Source organism: Euphorbia lathyris, chromosome 4, assembly GCF_963576675.1.
Source record: "Euphorbia lathyris chromosome 4, ddEupLath1.1, whole genome shotgun sequence".
Lineage (NCBI taxonomy): Eukaryota > Viridiplantae > Streptophyta > Magnoliopsida > Malpighiales > Euphorbiaceae > Euphorbia > Euphorbia lathyris.
The window spans coordinates 52,354,911-52,362,695 of NC_088913.1; the positions used below are offsets into that span (position 1 = coordinate 52,354,911).

Below are 7,785 nucleotides of genomic sequence, written 5' to 3' on the forward strand. Positions count from 1 at the left end.
GTCGGACATTCTTCCCTACTCTAGGTGATATTAATTAGTTACTAATTAATGCATAACCAAGAAAATAGTTATGCATGAATGACATGGAATAATTCATGAATTACCATAAGAATTGATTGGAATACATGATATCTTTCTTCCTATATAAGAAAGAATTCATTTCAAAAGAATTCATCTAAGTTTTTTCGTTACAATATTTTAAGAGAGAGAAAAAAGAGTTTGATTAAAATACTTTTTTCTCCTATTTTTTCAAGAGATATTACCATAAGTATTTCCTTGTAAACTAGTTTTTCACTCGTGCTTTGCACGGTTGTTTTCTATATTTTCGTCGATATTATATATAGGTCTATAATTTTGTATATATTAAAATTTAATGAATATATGATTATTATAATTTAACATGATGAATAATGAATGATGAATAGTTCAATCAATATTATTAAATACTTCTTTAAAAACTAGATTTTGAGTAGAGTTACATAGTTTTCCATCATCATCAGAAATGAGAATTTTTAATCTTTTTTTGCTAGTAACTTTTGAGACTGCCACATACATTTGACCATGGCTGAAAACCGGACATGGAAGATATAATTCAACATGTGTTAGTGATTGTCCTTGACTTTTATTTATTGTCATTGCAAAACATACAACCAAAGGATACTGTCTTCTTTGAAATCTGAAAGGTAATTTGATATCTGATGGAGTCAAAGCAAGCCGAGGAATGTATATCTTCTGTCTAATGTTACATCCCATAATTTTTTCTACTTCAATCACGTGTTCTCCTAATCGAGTGTCGTTACATAATCCAGAAGTTTGATCTATATTACGCAGTAACATAACAGGTATTCCAATCTTTAATATCAATTTGTGATTTAGCAATCCCGATGAATTTATACTATTCAAAAATTCCGGAATGTAGACATCTTCGTTGTTGTGTGATGCATTTTCAACTTTGCAGATAGTATCTGAACTTAAATAACATTTTTCTTCACCCGGCCATGAAGACAACATAAATTCATTGACTTTGTTCACAATATCCAATGTTGGTGCAAGAATGGCACGCTCTTGTAAGTATGTTGGATCCCGATTGTTTTCCATCAATTTAGGATACGTGTGTTTGACCATTGCTTCTATAGGATTACCACTATCTTGGATCAATAAATCTTCAAGTACATAAAATGTACTTTCTCCATCATTTCCTCCACCAATTGTTCCATCCCCAATACTTAAGATCCATTTTGAAAACAATTTTAATTCCTCATTGTTTTCATTTCCACTGCCACTTTGAAGCCTCATGTTCTTGGTTAATTTAAGAACTTTGCAGTATTTCCACAAATGAGATGCATTTATAGTGGCTGAAACAATGTTTTGTCTACTACCTTTAGGAATGACATGTAGTATTTGCCTGAAATCTCCACCAAAAACAACAACTTTTCCACCAAATGGCAAACTCATGCTATTAGCATTTTGGAAACGCATAATATCTCTTAAAGTTCTGTCAAATGCTTCAAAACAATGTTTATGTACCATTGGTGCCTAATCCCATATGATAAGTCTTGCCTTAACGATTAAATCGGCTAAATCACTTCCTTGTTTGATGTTGCATATTGAGTCTTCATTTATAGCTATTGGTATACCAAATCGAGAATGTGCAGTTCTCCCCCCATCCATAAGAAGAGAAGCTATTCCACTTGATGCTACAGTGAGTACAATATCTCTTTTGGATCTCAGAAATGATGTTAAAGTTTTCCATACAAATATTTTTCCTGTGCCACCAAATCCATAAACAAAGAAAACTCCACCATTTTCTTTTTTGATAGCATCTATAACTGTTTGGTACACAATTGTTTGGTCACAATTTAATGACTGAATAAGCTGCTTGCTTTCTTCTGCCAATAACTTTTTGTCGTAACACAATTCATCTTGAATAAGACTATTTCTACCTTCATCAATACGTGCAACATCTGGGTAAGGTAAAGAATCATAATCTTTCAAGCTTCTACCGTTTCTTTTCAACAACTTTTCTATCTCAAAAAGTGTGTAGTTCTTCAATTGCTCATCAGTCATTTGTAGATCTATTAAACAAAATATTTGAAATGGCAATTGCATTAATAAATTAACTAATGCAATTAAAAAGGTGTTAATGTATTATACAAAATTATGTATGGATCGCTAACTCAAATATTGTAACATTATATAATGTATTTAAAGATAAATATTGAAATATAAAGTAGTACCTTTGTTATTGAGGAGCTTCTATTGAGAATGTAGAATATCATCGCAAAGAAGGTGCCATGTTTGATTCCACAATTCATTTGGCCTTGAAATGCAATTCGAGAACAACAAAGTAGTAAACAATATATGTAAAAAATGACCTATTCCCCAAAAGGATGCTTCTTGTATAGCAGATACATATTCTTTGTTGTCATCGTCAAGTAATCCCAATGCAAAGCATGCTTCTTTGAAAGTAGGATATACAATACCATTCACAGTTTTGATATCATCATATTTAGTTAGACCCTTGACAATGTTTAACAAAATTCTGAGATAATATAATTCGCCAACACCTGGATGGATGTAAAATATCCTGCCAACAGAAAATCCTTTTTGTCTTGAGCACCATTTTTTTATTGTTTTTGTTGTGTAAGCAGATGCATCAATCACTTCAAATTCTTTCCACACAAACTTATTTGGAAATTCAATGTAACTGAATTCTCTAGCTTCAGGATATACTTCATTTGCTTTCATCCACTCTAGGAACATAGTTCCTACTTGAAAATTTCTTTCGACAACATTTTCAATGGGTTCATCATCACGAAATACAATGCATTGTTCATCTAGAAAATGGAAACTTAACCTTTCAACTGGTGATTCTCGATGACTTATTGGAAATGCAAAAATTCTCCATGCCACCTCACATAGAGAAATATATCTGCAATCATAATACATTTTTATTTCATCATCAATCTCACCATTAACTCTATCTCCCTTAGGCCGGTAAAATGTTGTAGTGATTCTATCATTGCCTTTGTTAAGGTATTTGAAAAGATACTTGATAGCCCTTTGTTGATTGCACCATTCTACATTAATATACGCATCATACTTCAATAACAATTCACAATTGTATGGCACCACAAATCGGTTGTCAAGTAGAGTGTGATTTTTCTCTATTATTCGCCCATTATCTCTTCTCATATACACTGGATATCCAAATTCATCCATAATTGTCTCCCTAGTGAATTTCTTAGGGAAGTGCTTTGAACATTTCCCATCTTTCATGCATGGTGATTTTGTATTTGAAACCCCACACGAACCATGTAACATGAATTTCTTCATTGTCTCATATAATTGTGGATTTTCAATGGAATCAGGTACCTCAGCTGAAATAATTTTATCGATATTCTTACCATTTGGATGTTTGTCTTGTGGTTGTAAGAATAACAATATATGTGCATGAGGTAGACCACGTTTTTGGAACTCGATTATATACATAACTGTCCAAATAAATTAAAAATGGATGTATTAGGTGAAATTAAATTTGTGTTAGATGAAAACTGGTAACTTTAAATAATTATTTACTTAAGTTATAATTCTTCCAAATATTTTCCCAGATTTTAAGTCACGAATCAACATATCCAACTTCATTTTGAATACTCTTGTTATTATATCTGTCTATCTTCTGCTCATAGGCTATATTTATCAAGAAACCTTTGAATTTCGAACCATTTTGAGTTGCATGTGAACGTAATGAAAAGATCTGGATATCCACACCATCTACATATAGCCATTGCATATATAGTTTTGTATCATGTGCCTTTAAAAAGTAGCAATCTAAGTAGGTGAAGAAATGAAACAATATTTAAAATTTCTATTGTAAATAGTTAGTTAATTTAATAGGACAACTCTTAATTTTATACAAAACATACATGGCACCGCCAACATATGATGAAGGTAAAATTATTCGTTTTTCATTTGATGATGGATTTGTGTCACCTTTAAGTACTGCATCCGATAAACCTTTATATAAATCAGCCCTGAGATTTGTTTGGTTGTGTCTGATATATGACAATCTTTCAGCTTCAATCATTGTGTAAGAATCAACCAGAAATTGTTGGAATAATTTTCGAGCACTCAAATCATTATTTCTTTGTTGTATTCTGAAGGCAAAAAATTGACGCATGCTAATGGTTTCCCTTTTCCATGCTTATCATCATTGAACAAAATGTCTCTACGATATCCATCTTCACCACGAGGAAAAAGCAAAGGATATTGCAATGGAAGATAGGATGGATGCAATTCACTGATGCGTTTTAACAGACCTGACTTAGTCTGTATTATGATGTCTCTACAACTTGCAGAGGTATCAAAATCTCCCATAATTAGACCTGCAACTTTCGAAGCACTGGGCATATTGTATCTTCTTCCATCTGTTTTTCTACCTCCAATTAGCCTTAGCTTTAAAGTTGTACATCCATAAGTTGTCAATATGTCTCTTGCCAGTCTGAATGATTGTGATAAAACATTGTAGTCACCAAGCATGGTTTTTAGGTTTTCAATTATTGAATGATCAATTCCTTTATTGCAATTCTGTGAGCTGTTAGAAAAAAAATTCAAATATTAAATATGTCTAGTAGAATTTACTTTAACTCATAAAATTATAAATTTATAAAAACATACCTAATCGATCTTGCTCTATTTGTAATCTCATTTTCTGTATCATATATATAGTTGTGCAAACTTGGCTTTGTGATTCATATTGAGGCAGCAGATTACCAATCAAATGACAATTTTGACCGTTTAATCAAAATACATAAGGTCCACTCCCATTGTTCAATGTGTAGTCAACTTTCCCCCCATCGATGTAAAAGAGAACATCATATTATAAGCCCCGATATTTTCTAAAAAATATCTACTTCGAATGTCCATTCCAAATAGAAGATTATTTAGGATAGTTGGAGGGTATTTTAGTAAAGGTAGTTTAACTTTTCTAACTCCATAACACATTGAAAACTCTAATACTTTACAAAAAAAAATTTAATTCGCTCTTCATATCACATCAATACTCCACAAAACGAACACATATATTCTGGATCTCCCAAATCAAGCATATCTCACTACAAGAAATATGACATTTTATGACGATTTTATTTTCTACAAACATAGTTTTGTCACTAATAATCACTTAACAATGACAAATTTTCACTTTTGTCATTTTTTATAATTTTTTTCATGACAATTTTTAAGCGTGTCTCCATTGATTTACGAGTTTGTCATTATTGGATATATTATATGACGATAAGTAAAAAATGTAACATATAGTTTTTGAGGTAAAATTTAGGAGAACAAAATTAGAGGGAAGTCTTTTCCTTGATGAAATAATGATAATTGGTGACAAATATATCGTCATGGTAAGAAATATTTTTTGTGACACTTTATATTCGTGATAACTTAATTCGTACAAACAATAACAAATTAAATATCATCATTTATTATTATCTTTTATGATATTATTTAAATATCGTCATATATTTTATTATTATTGTGACGATATATAAATAATCATCATCATAATCTTCACCGAAATTTTTTATTAATTTCTAATTGAGAAAAAAATTATTGATTAACGAAACATTTTCAATAGATAACGATTTATTTATTCATCATGGAAAATAATATGTTAATTAAGATTGAAATGCGTCATAAATCAACAAAACATATGTTGTGAGTGGTGCCTTCTATGATTACTTTGTTTTTTACAAAGTATCATTACTTGGTGTGTTTTCACCATTGGATTATGGAGTATAAAATTAATCCAATGGTGAAAACACACAAAGTAAGGCTTACTTTGTCAAAAACAAAGTAAGCATAGCCTTTACCGTTGTGAGGGTGCCTTCTATGATTACTTTGTTTTTTACAAAGTATCATTACTTGGTGTGTTTTCACCATTGGATTATGGAGTATAAAATTAATCCAATGGTGAAAACACACAAAGTAAGGCTTACTTTGTCAAAAACAAAGTAAGCATATCTTTTTGTGATAATATTGTTATTTATTTAAATAATTTGGTGACAATAAGGTAACTGGTTTATTGATGACATTTTGTGTAGTCATATAATACATATATATTATAATAATCCTTATTCATCAAGTATAAAATAGTGATTAATTAAAATAACATATTACTATTAATTGTGACGTCATTAACATAGTGATATTTTGATATCAAAATATTTGTGGATGTGATAATTATGTTCAATTATGAAAAATTTATAATGTCACGTGAGTTAAAAAAAATATAATGTCATGTATAATATATATTTTTTAATGATTATTTTTCATAACCAAATTATACAAAGAAAAAAAAACAAATAAAATTTGTTACTGTAAATTGATTAATGTTAATATATATTTTATATTTAGAAGAAATAATGGGATATTATGATAACTGTAACCTCTCCATTCTCCCATTTTCCTCATTGTGGTGAGTGGCGATGTTCTCATCCCATGTCCCAATTATTCTATTGCATTCTGTTCCTTCTTCCCGTATTGGTTGTTGGTTTTCTTCGTGCAGCGACCAGAGCAACCGTTCTTCGTCCAGCTTTTTTTTTTTCGATTCGTCGTAGCTCCACCGTTCTTCGTCTTGGCCCTGTTTCTCCCAAATCCTAATATAAATTTCTAAATCTGTAAATTGTTGTTTTATGATAATCTCTAGATCTGTTAAATGTTATTTTCTAATAATTTTCAGATCTGTGAAATGTTATGTTTTGGGGGTAAACATATATGTGCCATTCTAAAAGCTAAGTTCTCCTGGTTGACACAAGTTGCAGGAAGATTCCATGAACTCCATTAGCCTTGAGCTCGAGTATGGCATCATTATTGCTTCCAAGGTATCTGAATTCCTGATTTATCTATTCTGCTCTTGTCTTTAGAATGACTTTCAGTTTCTAGGTTATGCATTTCATGCTTTAGAAACCTGTGTATGTCCAAGAGCTTATATACGACCTGTCAATCTTCAAAATACAACAAGTAGAACTGGTTGGATTATTGAGTTTTTTTAAATGTAATTTTAGTAGGCTACTTAACCCAAGCCCTTCAATTGACTAAATTTATGATTCTAATGCAGCCACGATTTCTTGAGTGTATAGCCTTTAGCAATTTTTATTTGAGATTTTACATCAAGAAGTTCTTGATAGATGCCTTAATTTCTATGAAAGTTTAGGAATCCCTTAACTGTAGTGATGATTGGCAGTGACCAACTAACCTTAATCTCTAGCTTTAAATTCATATAGATTAGGTTGCCATCATTCACTCAAATAGCTCACCTGGCCTTCTCTTTGTTGATAACTGCTAATGGAGTTACTTGGTGGCTATATTTATGATTTTTTGATCTTGTTGCTCTCGTTGATATAGGTACTACTGATTGGTCTTGCTCGAAGATGGGAGAGGTCATAGTCTTACACATGAAATTTTAGAATGATGTGGCAAAAATAAAATAAAGATAAAGTATAAAATTTTATTTTGGTTTTAACTAATCTTGTGAGATAAGTTGAATGATGAAATTGATATTTTTTCTATGTTAGTTTCATGTGTAAATGCTCTAATAGAATTATGAGTGTGATCGTTTCTTGTTTAATGTTTGAAGGTGTCATTTTGTCAGCCATATATGAAGAGGAGAAAGAGGAAGATGGATTTCTAATAGTGGAGAGAGCACATATGGATCTGAGATATCACCTTAGCTTGTGTAGTCTGTCTATGGCTTCTTTTCTTGTTTCAAATGACATTTGA

General features: G+C 30.9%; 1 pseudogene; it reads right to left on the bottom strand.

Annotated features, from left to right (window-relative positions):
* Positions 1-426: 426 nt before the first annotated feature.
* LOC136227175 (uncharacterized) lies at positions 427-5,004 on the bottom strand (annotated as a pseudogene).
* Positions 5,005-7,785: the final 2,781 nt, after the last annotated feature.